This window comes from Protopterus annectens, chromosome 7.part0, assembly GCF_019279795.1.
Source record: "Protopterus annectens isolate FY-2018-M chromosome 7.part0, PAN1.0, whole genome shotgun sequence".
Taxonomy (NCBI): Eukaryota; Metazoa; Chordata; order Ceratodontiformes; family Protopteridae; genus Protopterus; species Protopterus annectens.
This window is the reverse complement of record NC_056739.1, coordinates 184,161,292-184,175,718: the sequence shown is the minus strand read 5'-3', so window position 1 is coordinate 184,175,718 and position 14,427 is coordinate 184,161,292.

Here is a 14,427-nt window from a genome sequence, read left to right as displayed (position 1 = left end):
GGTTATGTAACTGAATCACTGAGGGAAAAAATGGAATAAGTACAGTTTTTACAGTATTCCTTGGCGATTGAGCAAAAGTGGGACTTTTGGATGTCCCACTGCTTTATGCTGTGGATGACAGGATGGAGATCCCCAAAATGTGAGTGTCCCACTGATATCAGGATTAGTAGCAACCTTGACAGGAAGTGACTATCGTTTTTTGTGTGGGGAGGTTTTGTGTGCAACCAACTGATTATCAGTCTGGCTTCTCAGCAGGCAAAGAGATAGAGTGAGTTTGTACATGTGCACATGTGCATGCTTGTGTGTGTGTGTGTGTGTGTGTGTGTGTGTGTGTGTGTGTGTGTGTGTGTGTGTGTATGGATGTGCACAGATATATATAAAAGCAAGCAAGCAGTGTAGTCAAACAGAAGGAATAATAAGTTAATCATTGTGTGTGTGTGTGTGTGTGTGTGTGTGTATGGATGTGCACAGGGAGTTTTAATTGGTGTCACTGGATGTCTGACACCAAATAGCTGAAATACATTAATATGTCCATTATTTAATTTATTTGTCAGGAAAGTCAGTTTAGGAATTAGAATCCCTTTTCACTGGAGGTCCAAGGAGAAAAGCTCCACTAGTATTTTCTAATATATATATATATATATATATATATATATATATATATATATATATATAAGCAAGCAAGCAGTGTAGTCAAACAGAAGGAATAATAAGTTAATCATTGCTATAAATTAATATGTTACAATATGTCTAAGGCAGCAAAATAACAGTATGATACAATGACACAACTTAACAGATTATAGTTTGCGTGGAACATAACAATTAAATTATATATTATTTATAAAATTAAATGAAATTAAATAGGCTGAGACAGTGCAGTGATAGGTGATCAGATATGGACTATCTGAAAGAAATATACTCCTGAATAAAGTTAACGGTAAGCCATAACTGACAAGTAACTTAGCTGTGAAACGTGTTAGTTGAAGATGATATGATACAGGAAACCTCAATGTTTATCAATATGATAGTAAGCAGTAAAGATATTCAGTAGTGAAAAAAACAGTCTGGAGAAATAAGACGGGGAAATAACTATAGACACGATATTCATTTTGTACAGAAGTTGTGATTAGTTATCATAGATTTGATGTGCTTAAAGAAAGACTGAGTCTCTGCAGAGGAAAAAAAATAAAATAAGTGGCTGAAGTGTGCAATAGGTTAACCAGAAAATGATGAGGAACAGATCCATAAGCCTTTCAGAAATTGTTTTAGCTTAGCTTTAAATATGTGAAGTTATCATCGAGTATGCAGCCTTAATTAGACCAAATGTTTAGTACAACATCCCCTTTGGGGTATTCTTTTGTAGAGATATTAAGCAACCAGAAAAAACACAGAGGTTCCTAACCAAGAAGGTTCTTGGCCTAAAGTCCCTGAGCTACTAGGAAAGGATGCTGCTCTATCCCTTTACTCAGTTTCTTATCGGCTAATGCCAGATAATCTATGCCTTGTGTTCTGTGCTACTATGGACTCATTCCTCCTCAATTTTCTGTTTATTTGCAAGTCCCAACAATGGTTTGCTAGCTATCTAACCAACAGACAACAATATGTAAAATGTCAAAGTAGTCTGTCTCAATACCAGGTTAACAAAACAGGAGTGCCATAAGGATGCATTGTCTCACTCTTACTCTTCAATATCGTTATTAATAATTTACACATTGCCTCTCTTCAAAGCTCTGTTATCCAATATGCTGAGGATTCTACCATTATCTCCTCTTCAAACAACCTCCAACACATTTGCAAATAATACAAGATGCCTTTACCTCAATTGAAACTTGGCTAAATAGAGCACAATTACTCCCCAATAGACAATACTTCTACACTTTACACCAAAATCACTCTCATCTGATTTTAGAACATATTCACAGAGCAATACAGCGATTGAAATGCAAAGCTATTGGGCATCACCATTGAAAATAAACTTACATTCAAACAACGCGTACATAATGCCATTAAAAAAACACATTTCAAACTAGGAACACTATATAGACACAAAAATTCTGTGGATACTCACACCAAAAAAAAAAAACACTTGCCAATGCCTATTTGCTGCCCACCCTATTATACAGTGCCCCCATTTTCACCAACCTACATATGTCCCTAAAGAATAAGCTTCAGATTTTCTCTATTAATAATATAACCAAATTGGCTATAGGTACATCTTACCACTCACACCATTGTTACGCTCTTAATGAACTAAATTGGCTCAAATTCCTGCATCATCTTGACTTGTTACAACTATCTATTGCACACAAAATAATATATAAACCAGAAAGCTGCCTTGCCTTAAAAGCTATCCTACATTCCTACATTCCCACCAGAACTCTCTGTTCCAAACATAAACAACTTATAATTGTATACAGATCTAATAAAAGAGCTTGTTGAAGTCCTTACCTACAAATATCAGTACCATAGAATCTCTTAAGAATTTCAAGCTTACACTAAAAACCTACCTTTTTAGCATTCATATCTGCCCTGGCTCCTTTCCTAACAGATAAACTTCTCCATTCCTCGTTAACTTTCCTGCTTCTACTCATCTCCACTGTAACCTCGCCACCTATTGCTCACCTTTCCCCTTATCTTGCTCACTCCTCATAACATCTTACTAACTGACCTCATTCATCCATCTTTCTCTCTTATCCTGATTCTTCCTTTCACCCCCTAACTTTTTTACCCCACTCTATTTCCCATTCTGCTCATCTCCTAGCCCCCCTGTATCTTCTGTCTCTCCCCCTGTCTATTAGTAAGGCATAATCTAAGTAAATCACTCAGAAGTTATAATTATTTACCTAAAATAAATCTCATATCATAATGTATTACACTTATTAACTTTCACCCATTTTGTCTACTTCTTTTCCAGCCAGAATTATCTGGATATTTCCATTTTCTTTTTCTATGTACTATTTTATTATCCTTAAAATGAAAATAATTTTACCTCCATATGTTTATTTTCTGTGTTCTTCTACTTGACAATGTTGTTGTTTTTGTGTCTTTCAGCTTTTCCCGGTTAGGGGTCGCCACAGTGGAACTCCGGTCCGCTAATGATTGGCAATAGATTTTTACATGCCGAATTGCCAGCCCTGATGCACAACCTTCAATGAAGGAACGCCCATTCATGCATGTCTCCACACAGAAGATGCTGTAGCTGAGAATCGAACAGGACAACGTCTTACTGTGAGGCGACAACGCTACCGCAGCACCACCATACAATAATAACAATAATTACTTTCATAAATATGCTGTCATAATGTCCTATGATTCTCAATATGGATTTACATATGTATAAATGCTTCTATTAACTCACTTTTTTAATTGTATAAATGTGCAAACGCTTCTAATTTCTGGAGCTTTTCTCCCTGGGCCTCCTCTGAAAATGGGTTCTTGATCCAGTTGGACTTTCTTGGTCACCAAATGTCAATAAATAAATAAAATAAGTCAAACAGTGCTTCTGTTAACAGATCTAGGACTTAAATCTCCATCAGGACATAAATAAAATGTGGCAGAGAACCAAATGTATTACCCATTGCTTACCCCACCTCTGTAACAGATTTCCTGACTTCCCCTGCAAGTTAAACAAAGTGATGCTCTAACACATTTCCAATGAAACCCGGGTAATTGGGTGGATATCCAGACTGAACTGCTTTAGAAGGGGGGGGTACAGCATGATGGTGGGAATTGGCAAGGTGTGAATGGTTTGTGTCTCAATTGCCTTGTATTTCTTATGATCCTCTCCTTTCTGAGTGTGATGTAAATGGAAACCAGGTCATTTTAGATAATTTCAGACAGCAGTGATCTGTTTCCTCTGTGAGTATGATGTTACTGGAACCAGTTCACTTCAGTTAATGTCAGATAGTGGTGATCTATTTCCTCCGTGATTGTGATGTCACTGGGAGCCAATTAACTTTTAGTTAATATGAGGAAATTGGTATTCGCTTTCCTCAGTGATTATTTACATTACTCAGAACCATGTGGCTTTACTAAATGTCAGAAAGAAGTGTTTCATTTCCTCTGTTAGAGTTATGTAAGTGGGAGCCATTTAGCTTTAGGTAACGTCATGCACTGGTGTTCCCTTTCCTTTGTGAGTGTGATGTCGCTGCGAAGCAATTATCTTTAGTTAATGTCAGGCAGTAGTATTTCCTTTCTTCTGTGACTGTGATGTCACTGGGAACCAGTTAGGTTTAGTTAATGTAAGGCTGTGGTGCTCCCTTTCCTTTGTAAGTGTGATGTCATGAGGAACCATTTAGCTTTAGTTAGTATCAGGCGATGGTGTTCTCTTTTCTCTGTGAGTTTGATAGTATTAGGACTCAGGTGACTTTACTGATGTCACGGAGTGATCGTCCTTGTCTTCTGTGAATGTGATGTCACCAGGAGGCAGTTAGCTTTATTTATCGTCACGTAATGCTGTTCTCTTTCCCCCATGACTGTGAGGTCACTTGAAACCAGTTAGCTTTAATGTCTGACAATGGTGAATTCAGTGTCACTGGGAACCAGTTAACTTGAGTTAATGTCAGGTAATGGCGATCCCTTTGTCAGTAAGAGTAATGTTACTAGGAACCAGTTTAGTTTAGCTAATGTCACACAGTGGTGATCCCATTGTTGTGTGCGTACAATGTGACTGGAACCAGTTAACTTCAGTTACTGTTTGAGAGTGGTGATCCTTTTCTTCTGTGCGTGTTACACCACTGGGAATCAGGTAGCTTTAGTTAATTTTGATCCTTTTCCCTTGCAAGTGTGAGGTCAATGGGAACCAGTTACCTTTAATTACTACCAGAGAGTGTATTCCCTTTCCTGCCTGAGTGTGTTATCACTGGGAACTAGTTCAGCTTTAAATGTCAAGCAGTAATGCTCCCTTTTCTGTACAAGTGTAATACACTTGCATATTTTATTCACAGTAGTTTGGATAATGTTAGTATTATGTTCAATGAATTTAGCTTATCACCAGAAGGCCATATTTGTGGTTAGATATTAAAAATACTTCTTTTAGCTCTCCTCACTTTAGCATTTAGTGTGTGAAGAGATATAATGAAGATGTGATATAGGAAATCTCTATGTTAATCAGTTATGATAATGAGCAGTAAAGATATTCAGTAAAAAAATAATATTCTGGAGAAATAAGACAGGAAGACAACTATACACTCTGTATACATTTTGTACAGGAGCTATGATTCATTGTTATATACTTGATGTACTTAAAGAGAGATTGAGTGTGGACGGAACAAGGTAAAATAAGTGATTAAAGGGTGAAATAGGTTAACCAGAAAATGAATGGCATAAGTAGTTTATGTCTTGGTTCACAGTAATTTCTGTATGGTATGTGAATGATAAAGTAGAACAAAATCAAATCTGAAAATAGTTTGGTTGTAGAATTCCAGCACTCATTATAGCTTGAGGCTCTGTTATTTTGATGGGTATGATATGCTTTGTGAGTGATATGTCATGTATCCATTATGCGTCTGTGTCTGCCACTGTGTGTGTGTGTGTGTGTGTGTGTGTGTGTGTGTGTGTGTGTGTGTGTGTGTGTGTGTGTTTGTCTGTGTATATGTGTGTGCGTATGTGTGTGTGTTTGTGCATGTGTATGTGTGTGTGAGTGAGTGTATGTATATGTGTGTGTGTATATGGGTGTGTGTGCGTGCGTGTCTGTATGTGTGTGTGTGTGTGTGTGTGTGTGTGTGTGTGTGTGTGTGTATGTATGTGTGTGTGTGTGTGTGTGTGTGTGTGTGTGTGTGTGTGTGTGTGTGTGTGTGTGTGTGTGTGTCCTATCTGGAATCTGATGGTGCTTGATATGCTGCATGGGTGTATACATTGGTAACACAGCTGTGCATGTTATTGGACACTGTCCCACAAATTCATGTATGTGCAACCTGATTTCTCATGTTTGCTCAGACCTTTGTTTTGAGGTTGGCCATATGTTACTGTTATGTGACTGTACCCATTCTGTGGTGCATTTAGGTTACACAATATGCTTACCAGACTGTAGCTTGACTGCTGTGGTAAATGATGCAGATATTGAGAGTCCATATCAGTTCAGTGAAAAATCAGTTCAGCAAACAGCATTTTCAGTGTACTTATATCAAACATGCCATTTGTTGAACTGTGCATACTGAGATTGTGGTCCAGTGAGGATCTGGAAATTTTCCTTTCCCCACTGTAGTATGATCTCGGAGTTGGTATATATAATTAGCAGGGGGGGTGGGATGGGGAATTCAGTGAATGGCATTTACGATGAAATGCTGTTCATTGAAGTGTCACTTCGATGAAGTGACAAAAACCCGATGCTGATGTGTTTTTCCTTTCCAGCAGGGTTAAGTGCTGGATGTTGTGTGTGCTTGTGTCTTTCAGATCATCAGTAACACATCTATGTACAGCAGCATCAGTAAGAGACACATGGAGGAATGGAGTCTTGATGGGTGTACAGAAAGGAGTGGAGGTTGCATTACAGATGGCCTTCAGATATTTTCATCTCTTCATGAAGAGGTGGTTTAGCTTTGCCAGCAAGAGAAGATCAATGATCCTGCTCATTCATATTCACAGTGGCTTTGGAACAGGGGTGCTTCTACGGAAGGCATGGATGGGGTGGTCTCTGATATGTCTGGGGCTCTGAGGAGGATGCAAATCATACTGGCTGGTGGGATTTCTGATATACTCAAGTGGGACAGAAAATTATTGTCCAGAGCTTCTAAAACTATCATGTTACCTTAGATGTAGCACATCCTCAATTTCCTGTAGGGCCAGTACCAAGAAGATCTGTACATTTCCCTAGTAGCCTTTCTGGTGACCCTGGAAACCTGGGTAGAGTAGGACACCTACATAATCTAACCGTAGGTACATCTCTTTGTAGTACCGAGCAGGATAACATGGCTGGCAGCTGCAGCTGGGGTTAATGGTATGGTGTCAGTGATGCCCATTTTGTACTTCTTCCACTTCCTGCTCCACAGCCTCCTGTAGTGTTTCCTCCTATACTGCCACAAGCCCAGAAAACAAATCGACAGACAGACCATGAACCACAGAAACCAGGACACCCATTGCAGGAAACCATTAATGACAACTAAGGATAACCTAGAGGAGGAGCAGTTCTATATATGTTGCACATACTGCTTGGTTGCAATTGTGGTGCAGTAGTTAACATTGCTGCCTCACACTGCTAGGTCATCCTGGCTATATCATGGCTGAAGTGCCTCCTAGGTGGTGTCTGCATGTCTACCTTGTGTTTACAAAGTTTTTTGGCAGGTCCCTGGATTCTTTTCCTTTCCCAAAGACAAGCAAGTAGTTTAATTGACAAACTTCTTAATTGACTGTACATGTGCATTTGGTGTGTGAGAGACTGTAGATTCCATGATGGACTGGCATCCCATCAAGGACTGGTTCTCTGCTTTATGTCTGTTGAGGTCCAGAATACCCATGGCAACCCATGTCCTGACTAAAATAAGATGATATTGCAAAAATAAATGTATGCATGTACGTACAGTAAATTGTTTTATATGTCATTATCTATCCATATAACTCTCTCTCTCTCTCTCTATATATATATATATATATATATTATATATTATATATTATTATTACCATTTCTATAATTTGTATGTGGCTGGTTCTTTTACAGATATGTTACCATTTTTTATTTGTGCTCTTGATGTGGTTTCAGATTGTATTACAGCATTATATTGCTTGTGACTTCATACCTGCAGCTATCCACAATGGTGTGCTTACTAGTGTTTCCAGGCATGTGGAAATATAACTGTCTTTTACACCTGGGGAATATGGTTTAGATTGTGATGGCATACTATGTGTTACTCTGTACAGCTGGGAGAATGTGGTGCAAGCTGTCATAGTGTACTATGTGTGTGTGACTCTGAATAACTTGGGGAATGTGGTATGGACTGTGAATTGTGACAGTGTACTGTGTCACTCTGTACACCTGGGGGAATATGGTTTGGATTGTGATGGTGTACTATGTGTCACTCTGTGCAGCTGGGAGAATGTGGTGTAGGTTGTTTGTATCATTTTGTGCAGCTGGGGTAATGTGGTGTGGATTGTGAATTGCGATAGTGTACTATGTGTCACTCTGTACAGCTGGGTGAATATGGTATGGATTGTGATGGTGTACTTTGTATCATTCTGTACAGCTGGGGGAATGTGATATGGATTGTGATGGTGCACATTCCCCAGCTGAGAGTGACATAGTACACATCATACATTCCCCAGCTGTACAGAGTGACACATAGTACAGCTGGGGGAATGTGGTATGGATTGTGATGGTGTACTATGTGTCACTCTGTACAGCTGGGGGAATGTGGTATGGATTGTGATGGTGTACTGTATATCATTCTGTGCAGCTGGGGGAATGTGGTATGGATTGTGATGGTGCACTATGTGTCACTCTGTACAGCTGGGGGAATGTGGTATGGATTGTGATGGTGTACTATGTGTCACTCTGTACAGCTGGGGGAATGTGGTATGGATTGTGATGGTGTACTATGTGTCACTCTGTACAGCTGGGGGAATGTGGTATGGATTGTGATGGTGTACTGTATATCATTCTGTGCAGCTGGGGGAATGTGGTATGGATTGTGATGGTGTACTATGTGTCACTCTGTACAGCTGGGGGAATGTGGTATGGATTGTGATGGTGTACTGTATATCATTCTGTGCAGCTGGGGGAATGTGGTATGGATTGTGATGGTGTACTATGTGTCACTCTGTACAGCTGGGGGAATGTGGTATGGATTGTGATGGTGTACTGTATATCATTCTGTGCAGCTGGGGGAATGTGGTATGGATTGTGATGGTGTACTGTATATCATTCTGTGCAGCTGGGGGAATGTGGTATGGATTGTGATGGTGTACTATGTGTCACTCTGTACAGCTGGGGGAATGTGGTATGGATTGTGATGGTGTACTGTATATCATTCTGTGCAGCTGGGGGAATGTGGTATGGATTGTGATGGTGTACTGTATATCATTCTGTGCAGCTGGGGGAATGTGGTATGGATTGTGATGGTGTACTATGTGTCACTCTGTACAGCTGGGGGAATGTGGTATGGATTGTGATGGTGTACTGTATATCATTCTGTGCAGCTGGGGGAATGTGGTATGGATTGTGATGGTGTACTATGTGTCACTCTGTACAGCTGGGGGAATGTGGTATGGATTGTGATGGTGTACTATGTGTCACTCTGTACAGCTGGGGGAATGTGGTATGGATTGTGATGGTGTACTATGTGTCACTCTGTACAGCTGGGGGAATGTGGTATGGATTGTGATGGTGTACTGTGTGTCACTCTGTACAGCTGGGGGCATGTGGTATGGATTGTGATGGTGTACTGTATATCATTCTGTGCAGCTGGGGGAATGTGGTATGGATTGTGATGGTGTACTATGTGTCACTCTGTACAGCTGGGGGAATGTGGTATGGATTGTGATGGCGTACTGTATATCATTCTGTGCAGCTGGGGGAATGTGGTATGGATTGTGATGGTGTACTGTATATCATTCTGTACAGCTGGGGGAATGTGGTATGGATTGTGATGGTGTACTATGTGTCACTCTGTACAGCTGGGGGAATGTGGTATGGATTGTGATGGTGTACTGTATATCATTCTGTGCAGCTGGGGGAATGTGGTATGGATTGTGATGGTGTACTGTATATCATTCTGTGCAGCTGGGGGAATGTGGTATGGATTGTGATGGTGTACTGTATATCACTCTGTACAGCTGGGGGAATGTGGTATGGATTGTGATGGTGTACTATGTGTCACTCTGTACAGCTGGGGGAATGTGGTATGGATTGTGATGGTGTACTTTGTATCATTCTGTACAGCTGGGGAATGTGGTGTGCTGCATGTCACTCTGTACAGCTGAGGTCATGTAGTGTGCATTACTATGGTGTGCTTTGTGTCAGTCTGCACTTCCATATACAGTGTAAGTGCACCATATTGCACATTATTTTGTGCTGGTCTGCATTGCTATGTCCTATGCACTGCTATAGTCAATATACACAGTTCAGGGTCATGTTGTTCTTTATCAAGCTTTGTGCACTATTGTCTTTGAGTTACACATGGTGCCACACATCCATCTCTGTCTCATTAGATCCTGTCTGTATATACTGCATACCATTGTTTATAAATCAGACTTATCCTAAATTGTGTTACTCCCAATTTAATGGGGTACCTCCTAGGGAATGGAGGAGTAAGGAAACAGAAAGAATGTTCTGTTGACAACAATTCAGTTATGAATCTGATGAAAGTGGCAGATCCTTTTGTGCTGGCTCTCAGAGGTTAATAAAATTCTTTGGGTTTGAGCTCATGCATCAGAACTGGACAATATCCTAGGATATGTAGATTAAAAATGAAGCTGCATGAGATTCATTCTGCACTCAGACTAATGGGTAAAGCTTTAAAGCTTAAAGTTTAAAGCTCACTCTTTAAACGAACCTGCATGTGTCTGACAGTCTAGCATACATGGTTAAGGCTAAGAATGGCTAACGATGTTTGTCTTGGGATTAACTAACATAGTTTATTTTGTCTAGTGTGTGACTTTCAATAAATCACTTAACCATGTGGTCCTATTGAGTCATCACTGAAAATAAGCATTTGTGCTTAGTGAGTTTACCAATTTAGAAAATAAAATTAAAAAAGAAGTGTTATTTGTGGGGTGCTAGTGCTTAAACCTGAAGACTCTGTAGGAAATCATTTCAGGGTCATGGAAATTACTGATGGAAATATAGTTTATGAAGGGCAATCCATACTCCAATTCGGGTAGCAAGGCCCCTTTTCCTATAGCTGTTCTTGCTTCTTTACTTAAATGTTAGTTTGCAACATGAAGGAATTGGGGCAGAATGGAGTCCAACAAAGAATTTGAATGGGACCATTTTAAAGAAAATGTGAAGGAGGTTTCTCTCATGGAGAGATTTGTTGCAGCCTAGAATAGTTTAGATACTGGTGTGGAAGAAATATTATTCTGATTTTAAGATGGAATGGGATAGAACGTTACTGGTATTTTAAGTTGGTAAGACCCAATATAAAGTATTTTGTGCAGTTCTGGAATTCTCATATTCATAAAGGTAGAGGATAGATACAGTTTACAGGAGAGCAACAACATGACCCTTTGTCTGTACTAAAAGCTGCAGACAGAGAGGGGGGGGGGGGGACTAGAGCAGGATAATTTGCACAAGACTTTGGGAGACCATCATTTATAAAATCAATCCGAAAACCATATTACAAATACTGATGTGCAGAAGAACAAAATAACATAATGCAATATGGACAGCTTAGAGCAACTACAAAGAAGAGTAATTTCACAGAATGGATTGTAGGTGATTGGAAGACCCTTCACGAAGAGGTATCAGACTCCAAAATGTAATGGAATTCAAAAGTGCATCGGATAGACATAAACCATGTCATATGGATCGGGGGAAGTAACAAGCTATTTGTTAAGAAGAACCAGCAGCTTTTCCCACAGAGTGGAAATGAGATGTCTGGGTGAGCCAGGTTCTTTATCTGCTATCAGAATGGATATGTCTACATGACACATGTCTTTACATGCACCCAAGCTGTTTATTTGCTCAGGAAGTATAAATGGATAGTTAAGAGTCAGAATGTAGAACCACACCAAACCATTAGTTATGGAAACAGATTAATACAATGAATGCAGCTCAGCAAATAATTGTTCACTATATATTTAAAAGATCTGTGAGGTGCAGAAATGGTTTCAAGAAAAAGAATGACAACACTAAACCATGGATATTAGAGATGTAGATTCTGATATTAACCTTTATTCAATATTGCTGAATTTGCACAACTGAAATAAAATGTTGCATTATTTGAACCAGTGTTCAAATGTGCATAATTTCCTTGGTTACTTACAAGTACTTTGGGTTGTGGTTGGTGCTTACTATGGACTCAGACTTGTACCTTATGATGACCTCCACTTTATTCCACTTTTTATTCCTTTGTTCACCTGGTTAGCCCACTAGGCAGAAGGGCATCTATAGGGATGACCAAAGAGCACTGCTGGCTTAAGTGACTTGGTCAGTTCCATTTTACAGATTACAACTGGAAAATGAGGTATTTAAACCTATGACTATGGAGTAAAGTTCTTAAGCAATTCACAGCCCTAAATTGTTGTGTTATACAGCTGATACGGATGATTTTTCCTACAAAGACTTGCTGCCTTTATTGGGATTTGTTTTGATTGTTGGGACATGGTTTGCAGTAATCTTGTGTCTAGTTAATTTTGTGTCTAATGTATTCCATGTCATTTGCTAGAGCACCTGTTCTTCACTGTGTGGTTTGACCACTTGGGGGAGGCACTACACAGCTGACCATGCTGTCATGTACACTTAAATGACGTAACCTCACTTCGGTTTCTTTTTCCGTTATTTCGTTAACATTTTCTGCTTCTGTGCAGTGAACTCTCTTCTGTTACATGCGATTTCGGCTGGAGAATAAATTGTACTTACCCCACTTTGCCATTCCAATGAGCACTACATCAGAAGTTCATATAATCTAAATATTAAGAATCACTGAATAAATGATGCTAAAATTAATTGTGCTCAAAATCCAAACCACAGGTAATGACAGGATAAGTATTTCTAAGACACATAAAAACTACAGGCATATTTGCCTGCAAGACAGGGGACCTTTTGATGTAAGGGAGATGTTAAACTATCGAGTAGCAGTGTTGGCTGGCAAGCTATCGAAGGAGGAGATGCAGCAGGAAGCTGAGCACAATCTGCAAGAAGGAATGAATAGGTAAGGATGGAAAGGAAAGCAAAGCCAATAACTAAGAAAAAGTGAAAAAGGAACCTTTTTTTGCAAAAAATACTACCAGCAGTAGTTTATATATATATATATATATATATATATATATATATATATATATATATATATATATATATACATATACATATATATATATATATATATATATATATATATATATATATATACTCCTGTTAAAATGCCAGGTTTTTGTGATATAAAAAAATGAGACCACATTAAATCATTTCAAAACTTTTCCCAACTTTAATGTGACCTATAACCTATACAATTCAATTGATAAACAAACAAATCTGTTAGGGGGAAAAATATAAAAAAAAGTAAAAAACGTACAATAAGCTGGTTGCATAAGTGTGCACACCCTTACACTAATACTTTGTTGAAGCACCTTTTGATTTAATTACAGCATTCAGTCTTCTTGGGTACACACCTGCCATCAGTTAGAGACTCTGATTAACCCCAAAATAAAGTTCAGCTATCCTAGTAGGATTTTCCTGACATTTACTCAGTTGCCTGCTACAGCAAAAGCCATGGTTCGCAGACAGCTTGCAAAGCATCAAAGGGATCTCATTGCTGAAAGGTATCAGTCAGGAGAAGGGTACAAAACAATTGTCACAACATTGGATATACCATGGAACATAGTGAAGACAGTCATCAAAAAGTGGAAAAATATGGGATAACACTGATGTTGCAAAGAACTGGATGTCCGTTCAAAATTGATGAAAAGACAAGACAAAAACTGATAAGGGAGGCTGCCAAGAGACCTACAGCAACACTAAATGAGCTGCAGGAATTTCTGGCAAATACTGGTTGTGTACTACATGTAACAACAATCTCCCGTATTCTCCATATGTCTGGACTATGGGGTAGAGTTACAAGACAGAAGACTTTTGTTACACAGAAAAACATCCAGGCCCAGCTAACATTTGAAACAAAAATACATCGTCTCCCAAAAGCATGTGGGAAAATGTGTTATGATCTGATGAGACCAAGGTTGAACCAGTTGGCCATAATTCCAAAAGGTACATTTGGCGCAAAAACAACACTTTGCATCACCAAAGGAGCACCATCCCCACGGTGAAGTATGGTGGTGGCAGTATCATGCTTTGGGGTTGCTTTTCTTCAGCTGGAACTGTGGCTTTATTTAAGGTGGAGGGAATTATGAACAGTTCCAATACCAGTCACTTTTGGCCCAAAACCTTCAGGCGTCTGCTAGAAAGCTGAAGATGAAGAAGAATTTCATCTTTCAACATGACAGTGACCCCAAGCATACATCCAAATCAACAAAAGAATGGCTTCATCAGAAGAAAATTTAAGTTTTGGAATGGCCCAGCCAGAGCCCAGACCTAAATCCAATAGAAAATCTGTGGAGTGACCTGAAGATGGCAGTGCACAAGAGATGCCCTTGCAATCTGACAGATTTTGAGCGCTTTTGCAAGGAAGAGTGGGCAAATATTGCCAAGTCAAGATGTGCCATGCTGACCGACTCCTACCCAAGAAGACTGAATGCTGTAATTAAATTGAAAGGTTCTTCAACAAAGTATTAGTTTAAGTGTGTTCACACTTATGCAACCAGCTTACTGTATGTTTTTTATTT